Consider the following 13,957-nt stretch of genomic DNA (forward strand, 5'->3'; position numbering starts at 1 on the left):
TCAAATTATTTGTTTTCTCGTGTATCATTTGTCAGCTATCTTAACTGTCTGCAACTCCACAAATTTCCATGTCGTATCTCCGAACTTGCTAACCAAACCTAAATAGATATATGATCACAAACAGCAGAGGTCCCAGCACCAATCCCTGCTGAACACCACTGGTCACAGACCTCCAGCCAGATTGAAACCCTTCCACCACTATCCTCTGCCTTCTATGGGTAAGGCAACTCTGAATCCAATCTACCAAGACACTTGGGATTAGATTAGATTAGATTAGATTAGATCTAATCTAATCTAATCTAATCTAATCTGAATCAAATCTACCAAGCCACTTGGGATGTTATACATCTTTAATTTCTGGATTAGCCCACCATGAGGAACCTTGACAAATGCCTTACTGCCAAACTGAAAGACAACAAGGCAAAGTGGTTCCCTCTCTCTCCGTCTTTCCCCTGCCCAAGTCGCACCAGCTTCTCGTTTTCACCCAACAAACAGCTAACACTGGCCTGTTGCCTCTATCATCGTTACTTTTTTGCATATCTTTCATTCATTGTTCTCTATCGTTCGACATCACCATCTATATCTCTCATTTCCCTTTCTCCTGACTAGTCTGAAGAAGGGTCTCGACCCGAAACATCACCCATTCCTTCTCTCCAGAGATGCTGCCTGTCCCGCTGAGTTACTCCAGCTTTATGTGTCTGTCTGAGTCAAAGTGGTTGGCCAGTCTACATTTATTCTCACCGATAAAGAGGACGCCACATCGAGAACTCTGGATACAATGGACGAGGTTGGAGGAGGTGCATGTAAACCCTTGTCTCTTACCTGAAAGGCCCGTTATGGTCCCGGAATGGAGGAGGTGCAGGGATAGGAGTTGTGTCCACTGCAAATGCTGGGGAATGTCAGAGGGGTGGAGCAGGGGGGAGGGGGGGGGGGTGGAGGAGTGGGTGTGGAGGGATGATTGAACCAAGGAGTCATAAGAAGTATGGTCTCTGCAGTAAGCAGAGAGTTGGGATGGGAAGGAAGGGGAGATGTGGCAGATGGTGGGATTTTGTTGAAGCTAGTTGGATGCAAAGGCTGGTGGGGTGACAATGAGGACCGGGGGAAGTCTATCACTACTGTGTGTGGGAAGGGGATGGAAGCAGAACTGTAGGAAATGGAAGAAGCACAGGTGAGGGGTTCATGCACAACTGCAGGAGGTGGGGTGGGGGGTGGGGGTGGGGTGAGGGGGGGGGGGGGGGGACCATATTTGATAAAGAAAGAAGATATCTCAGATGTCCTAAAATGGAAACCCCATCTCTGGATCAGTTGCAGCAGGGACAGAGAAACTGAGTGACTGCCGCACTAACTGTTTTGGAAGTTGGCATCTATTGAATGATACTTTATCAAACAATGTAAAGTTCTTTGATCTGTATGGACATCAAAACCAGGCATTGTGCATGGACCACCTGATTCTGTACCATTGTAACCGCACAGGGAAAGACAATAGTAAAACAAGGTGTTGCAGAAACTCAGCGGGTCAGACAGCATCTGTGGAGGGAAACGGGCAGACTCCCTGTATGTTCCCCCTATGACATGAGTGGGTTTTCCCGGGAGCTCCGCTTTCCTCCCACACTCCAAACATGTATAGCTTTGTAGTTTAATTGGCTTGGCAAAATTGTAAATTGTCACTAGTGTGTGTAGGATAGCGTAAGTGTGCGGGGATTGCTGGTTGGCACGAACCCGGTGGGCTGGAGGGCACTGTTTCTCTAATCTAAAAGAATTTATAGATTATTTTATAAGAATCTATCCTCCAACAAGATTTGTTGGAGGATGCAGCATCACAACAAGAAAGGTTGAGAAAGTTGGTGTGGCAATGACACAAATGTCTTTGACCCCACTCTACACTGGGAACGGTTCTGTTTCAGACCCATTGATGAAATATTATAGGTTGTAGACCATCATGAAACCAGCGTCGAATGAAATGAGTGGTTGTTCCACTGATTGTCTCAATCGATGGACTTGAAGATTTCTGTGAAGTTGTGGAAAGGCAGTGTGCACTGTCTTGTTCCGCTCTCTGCATTTTTGTTGGAGTTGTTTTTCAGTGAAGATTATGCCCACTGTGCCTCTAATGGTCAGACTATAGACTGTGATTTGGGGACTAGTTCAACACAGGGAGGAAATGGTTGAGGAGAATAATAGCAATCACTTTCTTCATCCTCCTATATGCTTCTGACATCTACATTACCTACAACAGGCATCCAAGGCACTGGAATAACACAGGAAACCTTGTCTCCACACAATCCTCCAGCTCAACTAGAAAGAGAAGGTACCAATGTCACAAACATAACATAAGAATGAGCAACATGTTGGAGTGATATCACAGCCTTGCATGACACTGGCCTGGACTTCGACTGGGTTTGTTGTTGAGCCAATAGTTTATATCTCGGATTAGCATGCCTCCATGTACCAGTTGTAAGATGGAGACCATTTCTGCGGGAAGCCAAGTGGAGCAGAACGCTCAGCTGAGGAAGTTAAAGGGTTTTATGAGATTAAACACAGCAAATGGGAAACTCTTCAACTATGCCACTATTATTTTGTAACTGCTTCTGTGAATAAATGAATGATGACTCGTTGCTCCGCCTTTGCCGTGCTTCCTTCAAAAAACAACAACGTTTCAGACAGCTGCCCCAATTCCTTTTTTAAATATTTAACTCTTTATATAGTCCTCCAACTCTGTGAATCTAGAACAAAGTTTATCTCAACTTCCGTTGTCACACTACAATGTGGAGGAAGGAACTGCAGATGCTGGTTTAAACCGAAGATAGACACAAAAAGCTGGAGTTACTCAGCGGGACAGGCAGCATCTCTTGAGAGAAGGAATGGGTGACTTTTCAGGTCGAGAAGCCTGAAGAAGGGTCTCGACCCGAAACGTCCAGAGATACCTCTCCAGAGGTATAAATGTAAATTGTCCCCAAGATAGTGTTAATGTGCAGGGATCACTGGTCGGCGCGGATTTAGTGGGGTCTGTTTACGCCCTGTATCTCTGTACTAAATAAAAACTAAACTGAACTGGAGTGGAAGTAACTCATCCTACAACTGGGGACCGACAAGAAGGAAGGAAAATCACAGAGCCCGCCGTACCTTGGGCAGGGCGCTATGGGTTCCTGGCAGGTTAGCATGTGGAATGTAACGGCATCATTTCAGGAGCTCTTGGCCATGGATTATTAGAATATTAGAAATTTAGGGACAGTTCTATTACTCTAAAACTTGCACTGCCAATAGATTTTTGAAAACTACTGAAGAAATTAATTTTAGTTCTATTCTTCACATTCTATTTGTGTTTATAGACACAAAATGCTGGAGTAACTCAGCAGGACAGGCAGCATCTCTGGATAGAAGGAATGGGTGACGTTTCGGGTTGAGACCCTTCTTCAGATATGCCAGTTTAAACCAGCATCTGCAGTTCCTTTCTACACAGTATATTTTTGTTTCTTCATGTTTTTTTCTCATGCTTAATAGGCTGGAGCACTGAAGTCTATTACTAACACATGTGTTTGATAAGACGTGAAAAGAATTTGGTGCTGTCTGCGTTTGTCTGCCCCATTAATTCAGACGGCTTTATTTAGTATTAACATACATTCTAGCAACTACACATTTTAGTTTTCATGGCTTGCAGTAACCTGACAATATTGTTTGTAATTCAATTGCGAACACCATTAACTTTTAACATGCTTAATTTGAAAGCAAAACTTCATGAAAATTATAACCATAGTCAGTGATAAACAGTGATTATGACACAGACTTTTTAATGATGACTTTTCTGGAGACGAATAAGGAATATTTCCAAACACAAAACATAATGGAAGTTTTGGACTCTTCTGCAAAACTAACAAGGCAGGAGGATGGGAACTAATGCAAGGAGACAGAGGGAGGTACAAGGAGGACAGAAGCAAAAGGTAGAAATGAGATAAGAAAAACAAAGTTGAAAGCTTTGTGCATTAATGCAGCGAGCATTCATAATAAGGTGGATGAATTGAATGTGCAGTTAATAGTTAAGGAATATGATATAGTTGGAATTACGGAGACATGGCTCCAGGGTGACCAAGGCTGGGAGCTAAACATGGAGGGGTATTCGATATTCAGGACGGATAGACAGAAAGGACGAGGAGGTGGGGTGGCATTGCTGGTTAAAGAGGAGATTAATGCAATGGCATGGAGAGACATTAGCTTGGATGCTGTAGAATCGGTATGGGTAGAACTGCGAAATAGCCAAGGGCAGAAAACGCTTGTTGGAGTTGTATACAGACCACCAAACAGCAGGTTGGGGATAGCATCAAGCAGGAAACTAGTGATGCGTGTAGCAAAGGTACAGCAGTGATCATGGGTGACTTTAATCTACATATAGATTGGACCAACCAAATTGGCAGCAGCGCTGAGGAGGAGGGTTTCCTGGAATGTACACGGGATGGTTTTTTAAACCAATATGTTGAAGAACCGACTGGAGGACAGGCCATCCTAGACTGGGTATTGTGTAATGAGGAAGGATTAGTTAGCGATCTTGTTGTGCAAAGCCCCTTGTGCAACAGTGGCCATAATATGGTGGAATTCTGCATTAGGATGGAGAGTGACACGGTTAATTCAGAGACTAGGGTCCTGAACTTAAAGAAAGGAGACTTTGAAGATATGAGACAGGAATTAGGCTAGGATAGACGGGCAAATTAAACTTAAAGGGTTGACAGTGGAGATGCAATGGCGAAGATTTAAAGACCGCATGGATAAACTCCAAAAATTGTTCATCCCTGTCTGGCGAAAAAATAAAACGGGAAGGTGGCTCACCGTGGCTAACGAGGGAAATCATGGATAGTGTTAAATCCAAGGATGTGGCATATAAATTGGCCAGAGGAAGCAGCAAACCTCAGGACTTGGAGAAATGTAGAACTCAACAGAGGAGGACAAAGGAGTTAATTAAGAGGGGGTAAAAAGAGCACGAAAGAAAGCTTGCAGGGAATATAAAAACTGTAAAAGCTTCTTTAGATATGTAAAAAGGAAAAGATTAGTGCAGCCAAATGTAGGTCCCTTATAATCAGAGACAGGTGAATTTATAATGGGAAACAAGGAAATGGCAGAACAGTTAAACAAGTACTTTGGTTCTGTCTATACTAAGGAAGACATAAACAATCTCCCAGAAATACTTGGGGACCAAGGATCTAGTGGGAGGGAGGAACTAAAGGGAATCCACATTAGTCAGGAAATGGTGTTAGGTAAACTGTTGGGACTGAAAGCAGATAAATCCCCGGGGTCCGATGGTCTGCATCATTATTTTTTTTAGCTGTGTATATGTGGGGGGTGGTGGGGGGGCTGTGGGGGAACCTGTTTTAAATCTCTTCCCTGTGTGGGGACCCGACTATTCCCTGTCGGGTCTCGGATGTCGTTGGGCCTAACATCATGGAGCCGGCGGCGACCTCCGGCCGGGACTAACCTGGGGGCTCCAGTTGCAGAGTCTGCAGAACTGACATCGCGGTGCTGGCCAACTTCGGAGGGGGAAGAGCTGTGGTGGCGTGCGGCTGCGACCCGACTTTTGGAGTTCGGAGGCTCCGGCCGCAGACCCGGTGGACGGGAACATCGGGAGCTCGCAGGTCCCTGGTGGGAGACTGCTTTTCCCAGCTCCGCAACGGCGACTTCTCCCGCTGGAATCGCGGGTTTAAGGACATGGAGCCGGGACCTAACATCACCCGGCGTGGCTTAAACGGCCTCAGGACTTACCATCGCCCGCCGGGGGCTTTAACATCGGAGCCCCAGTTCGCCTCGACACTGCAGTTGGACTGCTGGACCACGGGAGAAGGAACAAAGGGAAGAGATAAAGACTTTGCCTTCCATCACAGTGAGGAGATGTTGGAGACTCACTGTGATGGATGTTTATGTACATTGTGTTAAGTATGGGTCTTGGATTGTTTTGTAATGTAAAAAACTGTAGAAATTATATTTCGTTCAAACCTAGGTTTGAATGACAATAAATTGCATTCTATTCTATTCTATTCTATTCCAGAGTACTCAAGGAGGTGGCCCTAGAAATCGTGGACGCATTGATGATAATTTTCCAATGTTCTCTCGATGCTCTGAGGCTGCAGGGTGACTTGGATAGGTTGGGTGAGTGGGCAGATGCAGTAAAATGTGGATAAATGCGAGGTTATCCACTTTGGTGGCAAGAACAAGAAAGGAGAATTGTGTGCAGTTTTGTTCTCCTAATTTGAGGAAGGACATTCTTGCATTTGAGGGAATGCAGCATAGGTTCAACAGATTAATTCCCGGGATAACGGGACTGGCAAAAGAAGAAAGAATGGGTCGACCGGGATTGTATTCACTGGAATTTAGAAGGATGAAAGGAAATCATGTTGAAACATTTAAGATTCTTAAAGGACTGGAAAGGCTAGATGCAGGAAAAATGTCCCCGATGTTGGGGTAGTCCAGAACCGTGGATCACAGTTTAAGATTAAGGGGTAGGCCATTTAGGACTGTGATGCGGAAAAACGTATTCACCCAGAGTTGTGAATCTGTGGAATTCATTGCCACAGAAGGCAGTGGAGGCCAATTCACTGGATGTTTCAAGAGAGAGTCTGATTTAGCTCTTAGGGCTAAAGGAATCAAGGTATATGGGGAAAAAACAGGAACGGGGAACTGATTTTAGATGATCAGCCATAATCATATTGAATGGCAGTGCTGGCTCGAAGGGCCAAATGGCCAACTCCTGCACCTATTTTTCTATGTTTTTCTAAAAAGCAGCAAATGCAAAATCAAACACTTATTTTAATTGTTAGTTTGATACATTTTTATCCACCAAAAGTTATCCAAATTTTATCCACCTAAGATAGGAATAGAATTAGTGTAGGAAGGAACTGCAGATGCTGGTTTACACTGAAGATAGACACAAAATGCTGGAGTAACTCAGCGGGACAGGCAGCATCTCTGGAGGGAAGGAATGAGTGACGTTTTGGGCCAAGACCCTTCTTCAAGTCTAAAATTCCTTCCATCCTGAGATGCTGCCTGTCTCGCTGAGTTACTCCAGCATTTTGTTTCTATCTTCGGGATACAATTAGATCAGATTGACTAAGATGCTATTGAATGGATGAACTGACTTAAAAGACTAATTGACCTTACCCAAGAATGCAGGAAAGATTGAAATTGTCATTTTACTGAGACATGTCGGTGCTTAGATGCATGTATAGAATGTCAGTATGACATCTAAAATGTTTATGCTATAGTTGTGTTCAATACTTCTCTTTGTTCTTCATGTTAATGAATTGTCCGGTTCAGTTTTGATGTCTAATTTCAAAGGCTTGCCTCCCTGAGAGTTTCACAAGTTGACAAGCTTTCTCTTATTTGTATCTCTATTGAACTAATATTTGATTACCACTTTTAATTTTGTTTGGTATTTATTGACTGACATTAATTGTAGTCCCCCCTCAGTCATGACTGACCATGGGTGATGCATCCTAGCTTGCAGGTGATGTACGGTCGGCTGCAAACCTGGGCGATGTCATATGGAGGACAGGCTGTTACCCATGCTGCATGTCCCCCCTCTCCACGTCGCTGATCGATCCAAAATAACAGCAGGTCCGTTACAGTTTGGCACCAGCGCCGTCGCAGGAGCTGCCAGAGCGAGGTTGTAGACAACGACGAACTGCCTTAGAAGCTCCGACTACGGATTTTCTTGAGGTATACTCCAGGAGCCTTTTCCATGATTGGATATGGCCACAAGGAAGTGGAGGTTTTAAATCAGAGTTTTCCCATTAATTGCAGTGATGCACTAATTGGTAAGTTACCCTAGACATATTTTGAATTAGCATTTGCTATCATTTGCAGAAGAGTTCAAAACATTTACCACCTAGGCAGCACGATGGCACAGCGGTGGAGTTGCTGCCTTAAAGCTCCAGAGACCCGAGTACAGACAGATGCTGTCTGTGCGGAGTTTATACATTCTCCCCGTGGGTTTTCTCCGAGATCTTTTGTTTCCTCCACACTCCAAAGACGTACAGATTTGTAGGTTAATTGGCTTGGTATAGGTGTAAATTGTCCCTAGTGTGTATGTGTAGGATCGTGTTAATATGTGAGGATCGCCAGTCGGCGCGGGCTCAGTGGGCCGAAGGACCTGTTTTCGCGCTGTATCTCTAAACTAAACTGAACTAAACTAAACCTTTCACTTTCAGAAATTCTTCCTTACTTCTGAAATTTCATAGTGAAAAAGTAAAATGCTTACAGCTACTTGTTTTGATACCTTGAATGTTGCAGTCACAACGTTCTTCAAGCTTTCCTTTCAAATTTAGTAGTGGACAATTATTAATAATAGAATCTAACAGATTATTACAACATTTGAAAATTGAAACAAATGTAATTGCTTGAATTTGATATTTCGATATTGATACATGAAGAAATCAAGCCCAAAAATCTGGAGGCAATAACACACAATTGTTTAATGAATAATCACACTCATGTTCAAATACACTATAACCTCAAATGTGGCTCAATTCATCATTATTCGCCTATCAGCAATATGCATCCGTTACGGCCCCCACCTCATTCTTTCACCGTATCCTCACAGACATAAGGTTAGTTAACATTTCACAGCTAGTACAGGCAATTAGCTATTCAACTGTCAGAGCTAGATCACCCCAACACAAAATACAACATTTACCGGCACATTGTCCAGGTGATTTGTGCCAAATTGGATTCAAAACCTTGCATCTCGGGTTTAAGGATGAGATTTACTACTCTAATTGTGGGGAATTGTAGTCTCTTCCAACATCATCCTGCTCTGCATGTCCTCTTCGCATTTTCCCAGGCACGTGATATTTCCAGGGAGATGACTATTAATACCCAATGTCAGGGGTCATCTCATTTGCGCAAAAGCCAAGGAACCAACAAAAAGCCCTTGCGAGACACAAGGAACTGCAGATGCCGGTTTACAAAAATAGAAACAAAGTGCTGGAGTAACTGAACGGGTCAGGAGAACATGGATAGGAGATGTTTCGGGTAGGGAACCTTCTGTGGCCCTCGAGCACTCACTACATATTATCTTTAGATTTGCAACTTGAAATCAATTTAGAACTCATAAAACACTTGTGGAGTTGTAGCTGTTGTTATTTTGAATAGGCCAGAGACCAAAGTTGCAGATGTAAGAGGTATTTAATCAATACGAGGAGACATTTAGAAAGAGACCTGATGGAAGAATCTCTCCTGGGAAAATCTCTCGATAGAATCTCCCTCAACATGGAGTTTTTATACTCTAGGGAAAAAATATACTAGCAGGTGATTAAATGCATTTATTATTGTTGCAATTGCATAGTTTCGTCAATTTTTTGGGGGGGGGGGACGTAAATAGCACCATTGAATTACTGAATGGAAATGTATTAGAAATGTCAAGAAAATTCTTCTGTAGGATAAAATAATTTTCATGAATAGTCCAAACACCTCTGAGGCCAAAAACACCAGTCACTGAAAGTTAGAGTTGTGAGCGCCACAGTGGTGCAATGCAGAGTTGCTGCCTTACAGCGCCAGAGACCCAGGTTCAATCCTAATTATGGATGCTGTCTATACGGGCTGTGACCACATGGGTTTTCTCTGGGTGTTTCGTTCCACATTCCAAAGACTTACAGGTTTGTAGGTTGTGTAGGAAGGAACTGCAAATGCTGGTTTACACCAAAGATAGACACAAATTGCCAGAGTAACTCAGCGGAACAGGCAGCATCTCCGGTGAGAAGGAATGAGTGTTGGGAAATGTCACCCATTCCTTCTCTCCAGAGATGCTGCCTGTCCCGCTGAGTTACTCCAGCTTTTTGTGTTTAGTTTCAGATACAATATGTAGGTTAATTTAATTCTTTAAAAATTGTAAATGATTCCCAGTGTGTAGGACAGTGGTAGTGTTCGGGGTGATCGCTGGTTGGCACGGACCCGGTGGGCTGAAGGGCCTGTTTCCATGCTGTATCTTTAATAAAGGCTGACTCTCTGCGTACATAAATACTCCAAATATTGATTGGCAGAGCATATGTGACTGTGACCACGTTTGATGTGCTAAGTGAAAAAATAATCAATGTGGCCTGAAACCTTCTTTGATCTCTATCAAAATGGTGCAAAATAACTTAGATGATGTCTGACGTAGGCTAATAAGTCCCATTGTCTTTCATTTGATCAATATACATGAGAATGCTTCATGGTCAGTCAGTTTACAAACCATAAATCTGGAGTGGCCTTTGCTGTGGGCCAGTGGTCTGTGTTCTGCAAATAGAATTCTTTGTTTGCCTCACAGTACTTTTAATTATAAGGCTGATTACTGCCTGCAGTTTACATTTGGGAATAGTTCACGAAGATTGGTTCCTGGTTGTATTCATGGCTGCTACCAACATAAGATGGCCCACACCCAAGAGTAGCAATAGCTAAACGACATCACGCAGTAGCTAACCAGTTGTCATAGAGTCACAGAGTGATACAGCGTGGAAACAGGCTTGTTTGACCCAACTTGCCCACACCAGCCAACATGTCCCAGCTACACTAGCATCACCTGTTCCTTCTCTCCAGAGATGCTGCCTGGCCCGCTGAGTTACTCCAGCATTTTTTGTCTACCTAGTACCACCTGCCCGCTTTGGGTCCATATCCCTCCAAACCTGCCCTATCCATGTACCTATCTAACTGTTATCTAAATATTGGGATAGTCCCTGCCTCAACTACCTCCACTGGCAGCTTGGTCGCAACCACAGTGGTCATTTTAGTGGGAGGAGGGTGGGGTGGGTTTGTGTGGGTGGGTGGTTGGGTGGGTGGGTGTGTGGGTGGGTGGGTGTGTGGGTGTGTGTGTGTGGGTGGGTGTGTGTGTGGGTGGGTGGGTTTGTGTGTGGGTGGGTGGGTGTGTGTGTGGGTGGGGGTGGGTGTGTGGTTGGGTGGGTGGGTGTGTGGTGGGTGGGTTTGTGTGTGTGTGTGTGTGTGGGTGGGTGGGTGTGTGTGGGTGGGTGGTTTGTGTGTTGTGTGTGTGTGTGGTGGGTGGGTGGTTTTGGTGTGTTGGTTGTGTGGGTGGTGGTTGTGTGGGTGTGTGGGTGGGTGGGTGGGTGGGGTGTGTGTGTGTGGTGGGTGTGTTGTGTGGTTGTGTGTGTGTGTGGTGTTGGGTGGTTGGGTGTGTGGGTTTGTGGTGTGTGGTGGTTGTGTGGGGTGTGTGGTGGTGGGTGGTGGTGGTGTGTGTGTGGGTGGGTGGGTGGGATTCTGCCTGTTGTTGAATTACTATCTCCCTCATTGGAGATCCTCGGACTATCTTTGATTCAGGGACAGTTTCTTCCCAGCTATTATCCAACTACAACCCAAGAGGTGTTCTTGAAGATGCACTTAATGCTTTCTGCCAATTAATTGTTCAGGCCCTCTTGGGAAATATTTTGAGCATTTCATTCTTCAATTTTGCTGGTATTAGCGTGACAAGAGAAATCAGTGCAACCACGCGAATGGTTCTGGACAGTCTAATAACCAGAATCACCTGGATAGTGAGCCGTGTAGTGGGTTGGGAACAATTCCATTGGCTCCAAATCCTGGGCTTCTTAATCGTACTGACAGGTGCATCATTCCACAATGGGTTCCATAAACCAATCCTAGAAAGGCTTTCCTGGTACCAGAGCCCTGGGGAGGAAAATCCTGAAAGGGACGGCTTATTGACCAGAACCAGAGGGTAGTGCTGAATTACTATCTACCTCTGATGTCCCTCGGACTATCCTTGACCGGACTCAATGTTATTCCCTTATCATGTATCTATACATCTCTGATGACCTCTCTTGGACCCACAATACCTCAACTCTGGTCAAGAAGGCTCACCAGCGTCTCTTCTTCCTGAGGAGACTAAAGAAGGTCCATCTGTCTCCTCAGATCCTGGTGAACTTCTACCGCTGCACCATCGAGAGTATCCTTACCAACTGTATCACGGTATGGTATGGCTACTGCTCTGTCTCCGACCGGAAAGCACTGCAGAGGGTGGTGAAAACTGCCCAACGCATCACCAGTTCCTCACTCCCCTCCATTGAGTCTGTCTAGAACAAGCGATGTCTGCAAAGGGCGCACAGCATCGTCAAGGACTGCTCTCACCCCAACCACAGACTGTTTACCCTCCTCCCATCCGGGAAGCGCTACAGGTCTCTCCGTTGCTGGACCAGCAGGTTCAGGAACAGCTTCTTCCCTGCGGCTGTTACACAACTTAACTCTGCACTTGGTGATTGCCAGTCACCCCCCACCGGACACTCCTTCCCCCAGAAAAATTGCACTATTGCTAATGTATGTACATATATATATTTTGCTGTTCCATTATTCTATGTTCGCTCTTCTGGGTGAGATGCTAACTGCATTTCGTTCTCTCTGTACTGTACACTGCACAATGACAATAAAGATTGAATCTGAATACACTGTAAATGGATTGATTGTCATCAGGTATTGTCTGCTGACTGGTCAGCATGCAACAAAAAGCTTTTCACTGTTCCTCTGTACATGTGACAATAAACTAAACTGAAGCTGAATGCATTTCAAATGTGTAATGTGGGGCAGGGAATTCAGCTGTGTCTCTAATGTGACATTGTTGGCACTGACAATTACAGCTGACTTGCTGAACAGGGTACTCTGTATACCTACTGGACAGTCACTCACGGTTTGTGCTGTCTCACTCAACAGCATGGCACCTGGTACAATTTGTGCAACCGTCCTGTGTGCAAATTGCAGCTACTGTTTTGGACCTGCAGGGGTCTTGCTGTTCCCAAACCACAGACAGCTGAACCCTTTTAGCCTGCATGTGCTTGCAAGTGTTGCACTTCTGCAATGATTCAATCATAATCAATGGAGTCACTGCTCCTGATTTTGATCTCAGTTTGTCTGCTGTAGTCTTGTGTTTGAACCACCGAGTCCCTAACTTGTACTGTCCACTCCTGGAGAGAATTCTGTGCCTTGCCACTTGCAATCACATACCCGGCCTGCCCTCCAACCTCTCAAACAGGAATTGATAATTCAAAATCTGCAGAAGCCTTTTAAGTTAAAGAGTCTTCAACCTGACACCTTAATGGGCCTGTCCCACTTAGGCGACTTTTTAGACGACTGCAGGAGACTCTGCGGTCGCCACATGTTTGCGGGTGGTTGCCGGGGAGTCGCCTTCATGGACGTGAGGAGTTCCCTGTTAAAAAATGTTTAAAAATTAGCGGCGAACAGAATGAAGCCGCCATGGAGACAATAGACAATAGGTGCAGGAGTAGGCCATTTGGCCCTTTGAGCCAGCACCGCCATTCATTGTGATCATGGCTGATCATCCGCAATCAGTACCCCATTCCTGCCTTATCCCCATATCCCCTGATTCCGCTATTTTTAAGAGCCCTATATAGCTCTCTCTTGAAAGCATCCAGAGAACCTGCCTCCACCGCCCTCTGAGGCAGGGAATTCCACAGACTCACCACTCTCTGTGAGTAGCGAGAATTCTCGTGCCGTAAGTGCAGTGGTAATGGGTCGCCAGGAGGTCGAAGGTTGTTGTAGGTTCTCGTAGGTTGTAGCCGGTGTTGACCGGTGAATTTCATTGGCTCATTGGGAAAAGAAAACATAAGCAATAGTCTTCATAACCAAGGATAACCGACCGGTAATGTTAATGTCCGCCGAGCTTCACAGCCGTGTATCTCTGGCTTCTTACAAGTTGTCTCCACTCCTTCTCCCCATCCCGTCTCGCCCTTCTCCCCCCTCTCCCCCCCTCCTTTAAAGGACTTAAGTGACTCTTCCCGCACACAGTGCTTTCACCATCTTAATTACAGCACCAACCTTCCTGTTCATCACGGTGTGTGTCTGTATCACATTGGCTTTGCACTGTGTGAATTTCACTCAGACAGCGCTCCCCCCGCTTGTCCTTTCCCCCGCCTGCATAACGGGCTGGTGAAGGAGTGTGTGTGTGTGTGTGTGTGTGTGTGTGTGTGTGTGTGTGTGTGTGTGTGTGTGT

This window comes from Amblyraja radiata, chromosome 19 (assembly GCF_010909765.2).
Source record: "Amblyraja radiata isolate CabotCenter1 chromosome 19, sAmbRad1.1.pri, whole genome shotgun sequence".
Classification (NCBI taxonomy): Eukaryota; Metazoa; Chordata; class Chondrichthyes; order Rajiformes; family Rajidae; genus Amblyraja; species Amblyraja radiata.